The 18,162-nt window shown below is 44.6% G+C and overlaps 1 long non-coding RNA gene across 1 annotated transcript; it reads left to right on the top strand.

The window, feature by feature from the left end:
* The first annotated feature begins 13,089 nt into the window (after nt 1-13,089).
* LOC115383832 (uncharacterized) lies at nt 13,090-14,536 on the top strand. Its single transcript, XR_003930766.1, has 3 exons — nt 13,090-13,314; nt 13,814-13,867; nt 13,966-14,536. It is a non-coding gene; the product is annotated as an uncharacterized LOC115383832 (long non-coding RNA).
* The last annotated feature ends 3,626 nt before the right edge of the window (nt 14,537-18,162 follow it).

The following is an 18,162-nucleotide window of genomic DNA, read 5'->3' as shown; positions in this document are numbered from 1 at the left end:
CATTTCTTTTGATTAAGATATTGATCACGGAACACGGAGTGATGAGGAGATCGACGCAGGGCGACTCCTGCTGGTCATTTTTTTAACTACTTTCCTGAAGTCGGGTGTAAAAAAAAATGCAGTTTAGCGTCTAACAATCAGGATAAAAGAGCAGTACAGCACCGAGTGAGCCTGTGTGTTTAACACTAATGCAACTGCTATGATATTTGCAGTACTGACAGGAGGCTGAAGCGTCAGTCAGACAGTCATACAGCGTTTTAAGACAGACCTTTACTCTGAAGAGCACGGTGCAAACATGAGCCTATCAGGAGCGAGAAGTGTTAAGCCCCGCCTACCTGTCAAAAATGAAAAAAACAGTGGAAAATCCGTTTTGTCAGTCAGAACAGAAAAACGAGAAATTGAGTTGAATTCTCGTTTTTTCGTTTTTGCCCAAAAACAAAAAAACGAGAAAACGACCCGTTTATTGGAATCTGATGATGTCAATTTAACAGGAAATCAAACTAACAAAAGGTACCTTGTCCAATTTAGTATGTCATTTCATCAAATCGTGAACTTTGGTGAAAAACAAAACATCTTTAAAACCACCACTTTGTTTCGTGTGTATTGCACTATAATTCAAGTAGTTTTCTGAAAACTTGTGGTCACCCTCCCATTTACAGATTACATACACAATAAACTTAGGCTGAATCCCATTTCACCCATTAGCCCTTCCCCGTGGCCCTTCCCCTCGTTTTGCGCGTTCACGCGTAGGGGTAGGAGTGTCCCAATTTTCATTATGACATAGGGGTAGGGCCAAGAAGGAGGGCCAGTCACCCCTCCAAAAGGAGATTCTCGAGAGGCACACTCCAAACAGAGGGGTATCAGCCGATGGCAAGGGGCGCCTGTTCTGTCAGCATAGACCATTACTGGCGGGCGGGGTTAATTCACTTCCGCATTGGCGGGGGCGCTCGTTTCTACACCTGCGCATTCCAGGCGCATTCCAAACACAACAGATATACGATTATTTTCAATAAATTGGTTTCTTCAACACTGCCCACCTGGAATGCACGGGTGGGAAACGAGCGCACCAGCCAATGCGGAAGTGAACTGACCCCGCCCGCCAGTGATGGTCCAGGCGACCAAAACAAGCGCCCCTCGCCACCGCTGCCACTGGATGACAGATTTCTCAGAAAGCCTTCCAAGATCGGCAAGATGGCGGCGTCCGCAACGAAAGAAGTTCATAAATGTCAGTATTTTGTCATTTAATAAAGTTTTAAAATGTAAGAAAATCATTCTTCTTCGGCAAACAATTGTCGCATCTGCCTACGTCATCGGCAGCGGCGACTACTGATGACCTACGCAATTGTCGGAGGGGTGTCCCAATTCGGAGGGGTTTACTTTCTGCCCTACCCCTTAGCACTCTGTTTCATAGGGATAGGGCTAAGGGGTAGGGCCAAGGGGGAGGGCTAGAAAGAGAAATGGGATTGGGCCTAAGTCGTAAGTTCAAATCCTGTATTTCACCGTTCTGTAATAAAATGCTGAAATGACTGAAAGAATATGCCTGAACCTCAGACTGCAAGCCCAGTGGTTAGACTGTGGTCAATTTAATTTTTAATTTGATGAAGTAAGGAGTCCAGCAGATGTGGAGGGAGAAGAACCAAGCAGAAAAGTGGCAGATGACAGGAAGCCAACAGGAGAGTTCAAAAAAGTACAGACAAAATACCATCTTTGTGTAATGCTTATCAGGGGGTGTAACGATGGAATTAAAGCTGGGGTGGATGATCTTGGAAAACTAGCATGTAAGCACGAATGTAGCATCTCCCCAAGGCTCCGCCCAGCTCCCACCCCATTGGAGGAGCTCCCGTTGGGAGCGAACGCACTGGACGAGGAAGTGCTTCGTGCGCGCGCACTAAAGCGCCACGCGCACGGAGTTTGTGATCGCCTCAAATGTTATTAACCTTTCTGACTGCCCGCACACAATGCGCATAGGAGTGCAGTGCTTCCTTCTATTTTTCACGCGAGCCGCGAGCGCCGACAGCTCTTTGGCAATGCGCGCGCACTCTGAACCAGGGCCAGTGCACGCCATTGAAATGTACGTGCAGGGGGGCTGGTAGAACAGCGAAGGGATTTGATTGGTTTCTTAAGAGCGGTCCGCGCGATACGATTGGTCGGAGGTTTTACACTCCTGTGGCCGCTACAGTGGTCAGATTTTTTCCGCACTTTTTTCCGTCCACATAGTGTATTGACTTCTCTCAACAGGCAAGGAGCATTTCACTCAGTATGACAAAAAGTGCTTTTGGACAACATCGTCTACCCTAACTTTAAAGTAAATAAACATTAGGATGGAGTTATGGCAATGGAGGGTGTATCTGACTTAACAAAAGAAACCAGGTTCGCTATGGGAGCTCGGTACGTGAATGAAAACCCAGTGGAAACAGAAATTAAGTTTTTGGTAAATTGTATTAAATGAAAAATGTATTGACAGACATAAACAATAATAAACAACAAAGGGCCCAACACAACAGAAAATTCACAGATGAAAAAAAAAAAAAACCCAAAGGGAGGAAAAAAAACCTTCAACTTTATTCACAGTTAGTGTGTTGGTTGTTACTCAGCTCACAGTCCACACAATCCTTGGTTGGTTTGCAAGGTTTAGCTCAGTTCATGCGATCCTTAGTTTGTTCGCAAGGTTTAGTTCAGTTTTTATAATCCAGGTGAATTGGGAAAAAAAAAGAAAGTCCTACCAGGCTCGGGCAGCTCGCCACCTCCCAGGGGAGGAATCTTTTTCAATGTTCTTTTTGGTAGGGAGGGAAAAAAATGTTGTAGTTTATAAGGCACAGAATGAAGCGGATCTGAGGCAGGAATGAGTCGGTTCTCATTACCGGATGGGATTCCTGATCTCAGAGTTTAAGCTTGATTTTGCAGCAGAGTGGGCAATCTCTCAGCAGAGAGGGTTTGCCGCGACAACACAGTCACAGCCGGAGAAACCGGAAGTGGGCTCGGCTCGGCCATATTTGTTTAGTGCCCTCTAGTGGCCTGGGCCAATCAATGCGTGGTGCGTTCATGGGCAGTCAGGCGACATGGGTTACAGGTCCCCCCCTGACCTCATGTGCGTCTCTGTACATGAGCTGGACTGACAGTTGGTATATGGCAGGCTAGTGGCGGCAGCTGCACTTTCCTCATGTCCCATGACAGCGAATGAGAGTATTGTGCCCATGTTGTCAAGGAAGGTTTGCACACTCTTTAAAAATGGCTTTCCTAAGCCACGGTACTGGAGCCGTTGTGGAGGACGCCGTACCTGTGTTGAACTCCTTACAGGTGGTGCATCGTCCGAGATGGACATGTCGGGATCAGACGGTAAGTCATTTCCTGCAGGTACGTGGACAGGATCGGGAGGCAAGTTGCTTTCAGCGACAGGTGAGTTTGGTTCAACTGGATCAGCATTAACGCTAGGTTGTGCTAAAGAATCAGTGGTAGATTCGGCACTTTCATTCTCTGAGGAAGGTTCAGATGGTTCTGGCTGGGTCTGAGGCTCAAGTTCTGTTTGTTCTGGTTCAGGTTCAAGAGTGGGTTCAGCAATTTCTTCTTCTGGTGCAGTGGTGAGAGGCACAGAAGGTAGGTCAGCGGTGGTGATTTCTGGCTGAGGTCTTGGAATGTCCGCAGTGGTGACAATCTGGACTGGCTCGAAGGTGAATGGTTCGTACCAGTGCGTTGGCAGGATTTCATCATTGGATGGTGGTTCGTTGGGATCAGGTGCAGGTAAGTCCCTTTTTGCAGGTCTTCTTGCAGGCGTCGGCTGGAGTTGTGATGTGACAGGTAAGCATCCACAGGGCAGGAGTAAATCACGGTGGAGAGTTCTGATGGGTTTGTCAGCATGCTCAGGCCTTACAGTGTAAACAGGTAAATTTGCTGCTTTCTTGACTACCACGTAGATGTTGGGCTCCCATTTGTCGGCAATCTTGTGCTTTCCACGCAGCCGAACATTGCGGACGAGCACACGATCTCCCACTTCCAGCTCAGATGCGGTGACATTTCGATCAAAACGTGCTTTGTTCTTCTGCATCAATTTCTCAGCATTCTCAGAAGCAAGCTGGTAGCTTTTCGCCAAGTGTGACCTCAGCTTCTGGACGTACTCAGAGTGGCTGTGGGCTGGCTGAGACACGGGGAGGCCGAACACGAGGTCAATCGGGAGATGTGGCTGTTGACCAAACATCAGCCCGGCTTGAAGCCGGCGGTGTCATTTCGAGTGCAGTTGTATGCGTGCACAAGTAGTTTAACAAAATCCCTCCAGTGAGATTTCTCCTGTTCTGCAAGAGTGCCGAGCATGTCCAGTAAAGTCCTGTTGAATCTTTCCCCAGGGTTGCCATGTGGATGATATGGCGTTGTTCTGATTTTGTGGATGCCTGCCAATGCACAGAGTTCTTTTATTGTTCTTGACTCGAAATCGGGTCCTTGGTCAATGTGAAGTTTCTGTGGGATTCCATAGTGAACGAAGAAGTTTTCCCAGAGACACTTTGCGACAGTTTTTGCTTTCTGATTGGGGGTAGGTACGGCAACTGCGTATTTGGTGAAGTGATCTGTTATGACCAAGATGTCTTTGATCTTGCTCTTGTCGGGCTCCAATGTCAAAAAATCCATACAGACAAGCTCGAGTGGATGGGATGTCTGGATATTCACCAGTGGTGCGGCTCTCTCCGGTAGTGCTTTGCGTTTTATGCATCGCTCACAGGTCCTCACCTTGGTCTGTACATCATTGGCCATTCGTGGCCAGTAAAACCGATTTCGGACGAGGTCCAAGGTGCGCTCAATGCCCATGTGGCCCATCTGGTCGTGTAGGCTCGACAGCACGACATTCTTGAGGGAGCACAAGTTGGTGTTGGAGCTGGGGACCAAGCTGCCTTCTCCGCACGAGGACATTATTGTGGAGCTCCATGTGATTTAGGTCCCGCAGGAGAAGTGGCAACTCTGGCAGTTGTTCCCTTAAAGTAGGGGGAGGTGATTCACCAGTTTCCAACTGTGCGATGACGTGTCTGAGCACAGGGTCGGCACGTCGCTTGTCGGTGATGTCTGATGGGCTCAGCTGATTGACAACCAAGGATGCAAACTGTTCGTCAGCAGTGTAGCTATCTGGTAGACTGTCAGCGGACATAGACAAAGAGTGTACGAGAGCATAATCAGGTGAGTCAGGAGCACTACAGATGAGATGGCGGTCAGTGAGAGCTTGTACGGTGTGTTGGTCGATGGTGATGACATTGGGGCTTTCAGGGTGGGTTTCTGTGAATCTGAGAATCCTTTCCTTTCTTTTTCGAGACATCAGGTCAGAGGAGAGTTCATTGTGAGGTCTGCGGGAAAGACCGTCCGCATCCGCATTTTGCTTGCCTGCTCGGTACATGATCTTGAAGCTGTAGGTGGAGAGGGCAGACAACCAGCGGTAGCTTGTAGCGTCGAGCTTAGCAGAAGTGAGGAGGTAAGTTAGTGGATTGCTGTTGGTTACAACGGTGAAGTTGGTGCCGTAAAGGTAGTCATTGAACTTTTCCACGACAGCCCATTTCAGTGCCAGAAATTCCAGCTTGTGTGCTGGGTATCTCGACTCGCTTCTGGACAGGCCCCTGCTGGCGTAAGCAATGACTCTCTGGTGACCTTCCTGCTCTTGGTATAATACAGCACCAAGCCCGGTGGAACTGGCATCAGTGTGTAGCAGGTAAGGTTTCTGTGGATCGGCGAAAGCAAGCACTGGAGCAGAGGTGAGTTTCTCTTTTATCTCTTCAAATGCTTTCTGACAGGCGGATGACCATCGACCCCCGAATGGCTCTTTTGGGTTGAGATACTGTTCCGGTTTGATGAGGGGTTTCAATCTTTTCTGTGACGGCAGGTATCCAGAGGTGAGTTCATGGAGTGGCTTGACTATTGCAGAATAGCTTTGGACAAATCTCCGGTAGTATCCGGCAAATCCAAGGAAGGACCAGAGCTCTTTGAGATTGGTCGGAACTGGCCAGGATCTCAGGGCATCGATTTTGGCTGGATCAGTCTCAACGCCGTTTTTGGAGACTATGTGTCCAAGGTATTTTACTGATGTTTGGAAGAAAGTGCATTTCTCTACTGAGAGCTTCAGGCCGAAATCTTTAAGACAGCTAAGAACTCTCATCAATCTCTCCTCATGCTCCTCCAGAGTTGGCGCAAAGACAATGAGGTCATCTATGAATACAAGCACTTCTTTTAAATTCATCTCTCCAACGCATTTTTCCATCAGACGTTGGAATGTGGACAGCGCATTGGTGCCCCCCTGGGGCATTCGATTAAACTCTGTGAACCAACCCAAGAATCGCATGAACTGAACTAAACTTTGCAAACCAACCAAGGATTGTGTGGACTGTGAGCTGAGTAACAACCAACACACTAACTGTGAATAAAGTTGAAGGTTTTTTTTCCTCCCTTTGGGTTTTTTTTTTTTCATCTGTGAATTTTCTGTTGTGTTGGGCCCTTTGTTGTTTATTATTGTTTATGTCTGTCAATACATTTTTCATTTAATACAATTTACCAAAAACTTAATTTCTGTTTCCACTGGGTTTTCATTCACGTACCGAGCTCCCATAGCGAACCTGGTTTCTTTTGTTAAGTCAGATACACCCCTCCATTGCCATAACTCCGCCCTAACGTTTATTTACTTTAATTCCATTGTTACACCCCCTGATAAGTGTTACATTTGCCGCTGTCCACCGGGAAACACAAGCAGTGAGACATCAGAGACAAGACATGAGGAACAAAGAAAGGAAGAAAGTTCTCAAAGCAAAAACTTCCATCAAGATGTGGAAGATCAGACCTCTGCAGCTGTTAAATATGATCCTCACAATGACTGTTCAGCAAAGGATCAAACTTCAGGACAAGATTATGAATCAGCTTGGAAAAACAGATCAGCTCAGTGATTAAAACAAGCTTTTTCCAGCTACGTCTGATATCTAAAGTTAAACCTTACTTACCTTCCGAGCAGTTGGAAAGACTAATGCACGTGTTTGTCACGTCACATTTGGATTATTGTAACTGTATATTGTCACTGTATATTGGTCTGGCTGCTTGTTCTCTGCGCCGGTTACAGCTGGTACAGAACGCAGCCGCCTGGCTCCTGACAGGGGCGAGACGTGTTGATCATATCACTCCTGTGCTGCAGTCTCTCCACTGGTTCCCTGTCTGTTTCAGAGCCCAATTTAAAATCTTGCTGCTTGTTTTTAAATCTCTAAATGGCCTAGCGCCCGCGTATCTGACAGAAATGTTATGTTTGTATACACCTGCCAGAGCTCTGAGGTCGTGTGACCAGCGACTTCTAGTATGTCCTCGCTCCAGGTGTAAGAGCCGAGGCGACAGAGCCTTTGCAGTCGTGGGACCACAGCTTTGGAACCGTCTCCCTCTGAACATCAGGTCTGCCCCCTCGATCGAAATTTTTAAATCACAGCTTAAAACCCACCTTTTTACATTGGCCTTCAACACAACCTGAACCAGACAGTGTGCCTTATATTTTTAAATAGTTTTCTTTTTCTTTCTTTCCTTCTTGTATGTTATATTTTAATGCTTGTTTAAAATTTGTGCAGCACTTTGGGCAGTGGCTACTGTGTTTTAAATGTGCTTTATAAATAAATTTGACCTTTGAGAAGATCACGTTAGGAGAACTTTGGAAGACAAGAGAAGAGGTGATGAGAGTCACATTCAAAAACCAGCAGATGAGAAGAACACCACAGACATTAGAAACTACCCGCAACATAGTTATTCAAATCATCCTCCTCTGAACAAGTCTCAGGAGAGGAGAGAGATCAGGACAGATGATGGAGAAAACCCTCAAAGATACAGCAGTCAGATTATAGAGGGTCAGGATAAAACACAGTGTGGGAGTCATTTCAAACTGAGACCACAGGAGGATCTGAGTAAAGAGACGAGGCCAGATGTTAGTGTGAAAAGACACATCAGTGAGGAAGAACTGATGAGAGAAACCCAGGAGAGTAAATACAGGAAAAGGGAAACCTAAGCAGAGGAAAAATGTAATTCAAAAGCAGCAGAGGAGTCTTTGTCAGAACATTTCTGCAATTTGAATCTAAGTGATTCAAGTTCAGCAGAGAAACCTGAAGGAAGGGACATGGGTACTCAGACAGAGGACATGACTGTTCCATCAACTTTGGACACATACAGTAGAAACACTGGTTACTTCAGCTGGCAGAGCCCACACTATGTTTCATACCTGGTGTGCAGAAATTGTCACTCTGTCGTCCCAGTAATGCCAACAGACACACATTCACACACACCAACATTCATACCTTCAGATCATCCATGCTTTTATTGGAGTAGGGTCGAGTTTGCACATCCCATCCCCCCTCCAGCTCCAGTTCAAACCACTGTTCCACCACAAACTCCTCCTACAAGCTCAAATGTTAATGAAATGTTAATGTCATGAAGTGACACAGCCATTTGGCAGACGAGCTGAAGTGCAGCGTGGGGCCACCTCTGAAGGAAGAGTGTTCGACAGTGTTATTTATTACATACCCTGCAAGAAAGGTCCTGACCACAGTTAAAATTCAAAATAACAGTACAGACTTTGGCCAGAGTCACTCTGCTGTCAATCCAGGAATGTATTAAACTTTGGTATTAAAAGTGTTAAAGGGGCTGTATCATGCTTTTTTAGCTAGTCCAAACCCTAGAAATGGCATTAACATGGTAATAGTTTATTTTTGGCGCTAAGGAAAAGTAATTTTGTGTGAAATAAAAGATTTTTTGGGGCTAATTCTGAAACCCGGAAGAGAAAACACTCCGTTTCACTGAAAATCCCGCCTCTCCCCCTGTGGACTTTGACTGACAGGGTACTTCAACCAATCGGCACTTCAAAACAAATACGCTGGCTAGCTTTAGCTCTTTAGCTCTAGCTTCTCCACACGCAAAAATGTCTTTTCCTGTGAGAAACTCACCAAGCACAGACCCTTCAGACCCTTCAGACTCTTGCTCTTGCTTGACTGTTGCTTTCAGACAATGGTCAAAGTTTATCCTCGAAATCGGAGTTACAAAAAGCAGCTACGCTGATTGCCGAGGGCCTGCGGGAGGGGGGCTCAGGGGAGCCATCTTCACAGTGTGACGTGAACGTGGGAAAACAGAGCGTTTTCACGGGTGCGGGAGGGGCTGCCTCTCCGAGCAGCACAAACACTGGGAAAGCTTAAACACGCGGGCACAAAGGAAAAAAACGCTTTGGAGGTGTTTTCGGTGAGTACATAACTATATAACAAGGTTAAAACATACAAAAAGTGAATTTTGCATGATACAGCCCCTTTAAATCTCTTGTTGTTCATGGTTGTTCAGTTTGGTTTTTATTTTTATCACAGCTTTGTTTAGCTACAAGATCAAATCACATTTTAAAAGTTTAATTTAAAATAGGGTTCAATATAATTTAGAATAAATTCCATGTTCGTGGGCTGCACTGTGAAAGTGTTAATTTGGGTGTAAACTAAACCAAAGTATTGTATCACTCCTGTCTTTGTCTTTCATCTGATTCCTCCTGAATGGTTTTTGACCAACAGGAGTCCTGGACTCCCTTTTTCTATTCTTATAATTTGGTGATTGTCATGTGACTGATTATTGATATTTGGTAGGTATTTGATTTACGTGTACGGTTTATACATAATGTTTACTTGTGTAACATTGTAGCAGTGTGATTTGAAGTGGGTGCAAAGAACAACGGTGATGATTGACCTTAATAAATGGCTTGAATCCATCCTGTGAGTGCTTTTAATTTCTGATGATGTCTGAATGATTCAGAATTCCACTTATGAACAGCAGATTAGTTGTGAAACAATTTCACTTCAGTTATTTTTTTTTTCAATTCTGTTCCAAAGTGAAGCACAGAAAAGTCTATATCTGGAGTCCGGTAACAAAAGTGGTGCATGGCTCTTTATTTACTGCAGTTTGAATGTAGCTTCCACTGGCAGTTTGTTAATATTGGATGAAATCTAAAATACTAAGAAATATTTTAACTATGTCATTAAAAATCAGTTTATTGTTGATGGATGTTGAATCATTTTCAGTGTTCCACTTGCCATTTGTTTGCTGTTGTTTTCAAATTGACAGCTAAAAGGTGCTTTAGTCCCAGAAAAGGTCCAAGTTGTACTGTGCTTTTTTTCCCCCCAAAATGTCCTTCTTTTTTTTAATTATTATTGTATTTTGGCTTGAAAGAGAAGTTTTAACTTCCAGCTTTGTTCCATGACAATGAGACCTTTATTCATGGACCTTGTGAGCTTTAGTCCAAAAAGGTTCATTGGTCTTCCAAGTTATAATCCAAAACAAAGGTTCTTTTCCAAAGACCAGGGAGGTATTTTGTTATTTACCTGACGGTTTCGGCATCACGTGACTCTCTGAAGAAGACAGCTGACAGCTGCCGAAACCGTCAGGTAAATAACAAAATACCTCCCTGGTCTTTGGAAAAGAACCTTTGTTTTGGACTTGTGAGCTTTACTTTTAACATTTGACGAATTTTAGTTTGCAAAACAATCATTCTGCTTTACCTAGAATTTCCACTTTGGGTCATACATGTAGACGATGTTAAATTTAAACAATCTTTATTAATGTTGAATTACCACTGAACACACAGCAAATCAAGGATAAAGATAAACAAAGAGCAGTGTTTTATCTTTATAAATCAGAGAATATCGCAGAGGAGCCACAAACAAATGCTGTTAATATAAAGCAGGATTGCAGAACATTTAATTTTTGGTGCAAAGAAAACGAAAGCAATATCTGATAACAGGAAATAGATGCTGGCACATCCTGCCTAGTTTCTGCGCCACACCGGGATCGATGTTTGTTTTGGAGCCACACCATCACTGCATTTCTGGAAGTGAGTGCTGGTCTTCAGGCACTCCGGGGTGAGTTTCAGGCACACAAAGCAGAACTCGATCTGACAGCGAGAACAGAGGATGTTCTTGCAGCTTGTTTTGTTGTGCTCCACCCTCTGACCACAGGTGATACAGGATGGAGGGACAATCAGTCACCTCCTCCACCTGAGGCAGGACGGTCAGCTTGCAGTTCTTCAGGAGCTCCAGGTCGAGGTTGATGCAGCCCTCCTCGTAAGGCCGGTCGCAACAAGGCAGGCAAACCAAACAATTGCTTGGGGCCCCGAGCTGTCAGGGGCCCCAGTCAAGGACTGGTTATGAACTGAATGCAACACCACACTGAGTGAGTTCCCTTTAAATTATGTGATGGTCAGTGTAGGAAAGTGTAAACCACACTGTTATCAGAATCCCTGACAAGGGGCCCCACCAGCTCCTGACAGGAGCCAGTCAGGCACCTGAGAGGGTCTCATTGGGAAGACAGAAATTTAAAAGAGAAAGGAGAAGGAAGAGAAAAATTAAGACGGGCGAATGATAATCTACTGGAACATTTAAGACTATGGGCTCTAACTTGGTAGACTCCGCCGAGTCCGCCCGCTGTCAGTGGAGCGTAAAGTGCGTCGTCTGTGGATAAAGTCAACGGGGCGTGTCCAGAAAATTGTCCTAATTTCTTGAACCAGGCGCAGTCATTCCGTTCCATTCCGCCCACCTGTGCGGGTGGCACAAGAGGGAGACGAGAAAGTGGGTTTAACCCAGCTGAGCGTAACTTGACCAATCAAATGAACACCTCTCCTTTTTTTCAAATGCACTGCAGCGAAGGACACTGTTCTGAAGACTGGAGGCGTTGTTCATACATCCAGCCACTATGGGGCAGTGTACGCCTGCTCACAGTTAAAGCGAGGGTTGGCGATCTTGGAAAACTAGCATGTAGCACGAATGTAGCATCTCCCCAAGGCTCCCCCCAGCTCCCACCGCATTGGAGGAGCTCCGTTGGGAGCGGAGACGCAGAGACGTTCCGCGCGGGGGGCGCGCGGTGCTCGCAGCACTTCTGCGTCAAGTGCGTTCCTGGCGTAACCTGTCCTCAGCGCTTCGTTTCTTCGTTTTTCTTTATTTGCACTATGCCAAGTATGGCGCACTCACCGGTAAGTAAAGCCCCAAATATTCTTCTCCGCCATTCTGCAACGACGCTCCGTCCTTCTACGCACCCACTGAATCGGGGTCAGTGCACGCCATTGACATGTACGCGCAGGGGGCAGGTCGAACGGCGAAGGGATTTGATTGGTTTAAAAAAAGGTGTCCCGTCAAGATGATTGGTTGCTGTTTTTCCCGTTTTACTCCTGCTGTAGATAGCGGATATTTTCCAAACTACGTTAAGAACAAGCTATGAATTGTTTCCCATCGGGTCATAAAGATCATTTTAACCAGTATTTAAAAAAATGTATCTCATTCAAATCGCCAACCCTAGCTTTAAGGACTGGTGAGCACTGCTCCATGAAGGAGAAAAAAAGGACACTGAGAAGTCCGATGTTCAGGACAAGGTCAAGCTATGCCTTTTTTGGACAATATATGGTTTTTCTGAGAGTTAGTGTGCGTCCAGAGAGAAGTAAGTCGCCCTGTTCAGTGCATGTTATTGTTGTATCTTTCCTGTTTGTGGCGACGTTGCTAAAAGCTAACGCTATGCATGATTAGCAATGCTAATGAGTGATGATAGAGGATCATAGAAGCTAACAACACATTCTGGTTGATCTTATGATAATGTTTTCATGCTGTGTTGGGCTTTGTTTATCTGTGTGAAGTTGTCTGGAATGATGGATAAGTGTGGTGGGTCATTAATGATTATTGTTTTCTGTTTATTCGTAGAACCACACACACACACACACACACACACACACACACACACACACACAGAGAGAGAGAGAGAGAGAATAGACCTGTACCATGTCTGTTGAGCACCATTAAAGCAACATAAAGGGACATATCATCTCAGTGTCATCCTTGGATGAAGTCTTGGGGGAACTCAAATGCGTTCTGACCGACACGCGCTCTGCGATTGCGGATAAGGAACCCAGTCACAGTTTTGAGCCTCCACTACAGACACTGCTATATTAACATGATGAAATACATTTTATTTCCTGGCCTCAATACTAAACCATAGTGAAGCAACAATGTCTATGACTGTATTTTGAAATAAATAATCTCTTGAAGACATAGGCGTCAGTTTAGGGGGGGACGGGGGGGACGTGTCCCCCCCACTTTTTGCCAGGGGTATTTTTTTTTTCCACCACACACAAATCCTTCACGTGTAGCCATTGTAACCCCGGTTATTTTCAGTAGTTTAGAACATTCCGACGCTCCTGAACGCACCATCCGGTGGCAGCAGAGACTCACGATGATTAAAAAGAAAAGTGCTGCTGCTCTGAATGTGCGTCTGTTCCAGTGGAAGCTCCGACCCAGAGCAGCTCTTTCTTCTGCAGCACCTGTGGTGAGATTGAATACTTGGTTGTTCGTTTAACCCTGTGATTATCCCAGGTTAGAAACGCAAGAGGCGGTAGTTTGTTTTGAAAAGTGGATATGTCCTGAAGAACTTTACTGTCAACATGCTAACAGCAACATTTTGAGACTGTTTGGACTCATTCTGATAGAACCTCAGCTAAACTTCATCATCAGGGATATACTGATCATCCCTGTAGGACCGCTGCTTTTGATTAAAAAGAAATGCGAGTTTTATTGAAAGATTTGAATAGGGATGAATTTTATATTTTTATATTGAACTGTAATGAAGAAGAATGCATCGAAGATGCTTTAATTAATTAAGGAAACAAGTTATTTTAAGATAGGTTTAAATGTGCACACTTTAGTGAAGACTTTTTTTTTAATATTTAGAGATGACTGCCCCTTGGTTCACAGCTAGCTGGACATTTCATATTGAACATAGAAAACAGAGCTAAACATACTCAGACACTGTCTTTTGTCCCCAACAGAACTTCAGCTGTGAGGACTGGAGGTCCTACAGGTCCAGAGTTCTAGGCTACAAGGTAACATCTGCATTTTTAAAAGTGCCCAAAACCATTGTCCTGCCGTTCTGAAGCACTAATGAGGGCATGACATCTGTCCTCCTTGTCCGTCCTCCCAGCTTGGACATGGCAGGCAGCCACACTGCTGAGCCTCTCCTGGGACATCGTGGAGCAGAGCCTCGTCTTCAGACGCCGTAGAGCCTGAGGCGTCTCTCTGCTTCACAAGAGAACACTGGACCACCAGCAGGAGCCGGACCAGGGTCTGACCAGGGTCTCCACTGGGACCTCCAGCACCAGGGTCTCCTGATTAGATAAATACACACTGCACTTCCGTTGTAACTAGTAATCTGTAACCTGGTAGATAACCTCACTAACTGTGATTTTATTCTTTCTTTGTACAGACGTTGCCTCTTCAGTCACCTGTTCTGCAGCTCTGTGTTTATTTCTGTTGATCTCTGCTCCTGGACAAATAAAATAATGGAAAACCCTCCTGAGACTGATGGTTCTCTGTGTCTGACACACCCTGGATGTTCAGTAGTGTTTGTTCTTGTGTCGATGGTTCAGTTAATATTTTGATATATTTCTTTAATGGTTCTGGAGCATCTTTACCAGGACGAACACATGTCAGTGTGTGTGGAGTTGGTACATTCGCTTGATCAGTCTAAAGCTATCTGAGGACGTCTGATGGTGATTCTGTGGATTAACAGACTGTCTCCTCTGATGTCGGCTGCTTTTTTCTTTCTGACATGTTGATTTGTGATCAGATCTTTCCTCAGATTTTATTACTGAGAGAAGGAAACAGAATGACTGGCCGTACGCAGGTTGTACAGGAGGCAGTGAACGCAGCACAGCAGAATCAAACCTTCCATGAAACACCAGAGAGCATAACAGTAAGAGGTCGCGTCAGAGTTTTGCTCCAATAATTAAAGGTAATAATAATGATAATAAATGTTTCCAACCTCTCAAAAACAAAGGTAAGACAATAAGGCTTCATGTTGCTGTTCATCTTCTGCTGATTCACCAGGTTTTTGTGGCAAAGTTGACAAAGAGTCATCAGACTGATCATTGTGGTGTTTCTGCTGTGGGCTGCCTGACTGTTTTTGTAAATTTTCCATTTACCCTGAGTAAAATGTTCTATTTGAGTGGGAATGGATGGTGAGGCTTGAAGTCAAAATTCATCCAGTCACAGATATAATATGTTCTGGTAACAGCCTGTGGTCTAATGTAACTCCAGCTATCCTCCAGTGACCTGAGGTTTATGCTTTTATTCTGGAAATGCTTTAACCTTGTTCCTATTAGTGATGAATAGAGTTCAGGGGTTTGTTTCTGTGTTGTCTCTGAGCTGTAAATCCAGTTGACAAGTAGCTGATGTATCTGACATGGAGCTGATTTCAACATGAAGTTCAACATTGTTGGGTTAAAGTTTCAGGCCAGAGGCTTTTTTTTCAAAACATGACAATTGCCTACAATGTGAAATAATTCTCAGCAGCCATACCAAAATAAAGTCAGTTAAAGTCACATTCTCAAGCACTACTCAAAAGCAGTGGTGACTGGTCATTAGAGGCAGGTGGAGCACAGCGCCACCAGGAGTCAACATAAAGGACTGCAGGTAAAATGTTATAATTTCTTTAAGACGATCTGAAATATCTGTGCTGCGTTCAATGAGACCGAGCAATTTTTATTTATTTATTATTGATTGGCTGCTGCCAATGTGGGCGGGTCCTGATTAGAGACTGACAGGGAGACGTGACAGTTCGGCGCTGCTAAAGCTAAAGCTAAAGCTAAAGCTTAAGCTAACAATCGGAAATCAAAATGAATGAAGGTCATTGAAAAGTTTGTCCAAAAGAAGAACCACGGTGCGCCTTTCTTTTAAAGCGAGTCCTCAGCTTTGGTGAGTGAACGCATATATTGTCAGTCTTTTTATATGTGCGCGCACACACACGCACGCTCACACACACGCGCACACACAGCTCCAAAGTCACTTTTTGCCAGTAGCTAGTTGTCCCCCCCACTTTTCAAAACAAACTGACGCCCTTACTTGAAGAGCTTGGGGAGCCAGACAAATGAAATAACAATGCAGACACCCTGCATTTAGAGGCTACATAAAGACTTTGTAGGGAAAGGGAAAATCTGTTTTATTTGTGTGCATCATAACTCTTAAAGATACATTTGGGAAAGCAAAAAGAATTACAGGTGTCTGCGCGTCTATCACTCAGCGCAGCTGCACAGCGGAGCTGGGTGAGTCTACTTAGGACTGCTGGTTCTGCTGTCATCCAGATCAATGTCCTCTGAAATGATTCCCTATAATTCCTATCACACACATGGCATTCCGGCCATCTCAGACGAAGGATAATCAATTATGAGAGAATGGTGGCGACATCTGCTATCGGTTCCGTCCTCCGCTCTGCTTCACGTGTTGCCAGCATTCTTACACCCCCTCCAAAGGCCGCTACGGTCAGCCAGACTGTCAGACATATGCAGTGTTTTTGCGCAGGAGCACACCAACAGGTTTCTTTTCTGTAATCTAATGTATTAGAAATTAAGATAAAGAAACAACATATTAAGTCAAAAGGATCAGCAAAACTTTTAATGCCTCATATCTGCTTTATTAATGCCTCAAATCAGGTTTTAAAATATATTGAACTTCTTGCAGTGCGCATTTGAGCAGCGTTCCTCTCACTCACACTCCGCGCACTCCTTTCCCTGATACACACACACACACGCCAACACACACAAAATAGTTGTATTATTAACAGTCAATAATAATCAAGAACATATTAAAATTAGTAAAATAAGTCTCCCCGGCTGCGCACCAGGACGAACATGTTCCCACACGGTCCCATCCTCACCCTGCTCGTTTGATTCTGGACTGCAGGCTCCACAGGACAAAGGTATTTATTCAGAAAATATGTTCGTTCTAAAATTAATTTTTGGAAATGAAAAATACATGGTTTGCTGTACTTTGATGGAGGATATAATATTTTACCTGAGTCTGTAATTGGCACCTCTGGAGACGCTGGGCCAGTGCCCCTGCTGTCAATACTGTGTTCACTGTTGTGTTGAGGTTTATTACATTAGTTTATTTTAATTTTTTTTACACCATTTTATGTTGTTATTATTTAGTTGTAAACTGACAGTAGCCTACAGTAATTCTCTACCTGGAGGTGACGCGTGAGCGCTTCATGCGCCACTGCAGGTTCTGCCTGGACTGTACAGCAGCTGGAGGTCGGTCGGGTATTTTTGGGGCAGCAGGATTACATTTCTTTACGCTGTTTGGCCCGTGGCTGTTCTGACTTTGATTCAGAACTTTCTTCCTCTTCACTCCAGTCAAGATCGCTGTTGTCTGACACGTCTCCGCCATCCGATCCCCCCTCACTGACCTCCTGTATCATTGCTAAAGCTTCTTCCACCTTATATCTCTTATTTATGCCTGTTTTTACTATCTTTCTTTTGGGATTTGGTTGATATTTTTGGCCGTCTGTCTGATTGTCTGCTGTCAGAGCTAGCCCCCTGTTCAGATGTGCGCATGAACCAAAACAAATCAATATCAGAAAAAAAAAAAAAAGCCCCGTGATGTGCGTCTTTTTTATCAGCGGTCTGTGACACCGCTGTTGGCCTTTGGAGGTATAAATGCTTTGTGATATTATGTGTGTCATTATTAGGACTTTATTTGCTTCAGAAAAATATACAAGACACATATTTAGGAAAAGTCAAAGAATTAGAGGACAGGGGAATTTTTTTTAACAAATTTATTTGAATTCTAAAAACCCAAACAGTCTGTCAGACCATCTTGGATGTTCTAGTGTTAAAGAAGATAATAAAAACAATTATGTGCTTCATGAGTGATTTTGTGTATCTTTCATGACACTGACAAGCTGAAATCCTGCCTCTGAGGTTTTCTCAGACAAATTATCATCAGATCCTCCGCTCCCCAGCCTGCTCACACCTTCTGCACTAAACTCTCACTGCGCCCAGCTGATTCTGTCGAGCCCTCCCCCTGGTGCACGGCCACGCCCATTTCGGCGCAAGTGCAGAAACCCTCTTCTGCGCCTGTCGAAAATAGGAATGCGCTGCCTCCGTTGGTGATCATCGCCAAGTTGCGCCGTCAAATTAGAGCCTTTTATGTTTTGTACAATTGGTGTAATTTAGTAGCATGATGGCTATAGAGTATTTGCAGTCACGTGACCCAGGAGTTGGCAACTGGAAGACCGCCGCCATATTGGAATGAAAACAACCAATGATACTCGGTTTCATACAGTAGTGCGCGTTCGTGTTCTTTAACGTTGAAAATGTCGACTGATCAAGCGGACAATCTT

The sequence above is a fragment of the Salarias fasciatus genome, chromosome 3 (genome assembly GCF_902148845.1).
Source record: "Salarias fasciatus chromosome 3, fSalaFa1.1, whole genome shotgun sequence".
Classification (NCBI taxonomy): Eukaryota; Metazoa; Chordata; class Actinopteri; order Blenniiformes; family Blenniidae; genus Salarias; species Salarias fasciatus.
The sequence above is the reverse complement of the archived record's forward strand: the minus strand, read 5'-3'. Positions and strand labels throughout refer to the sequence as shown.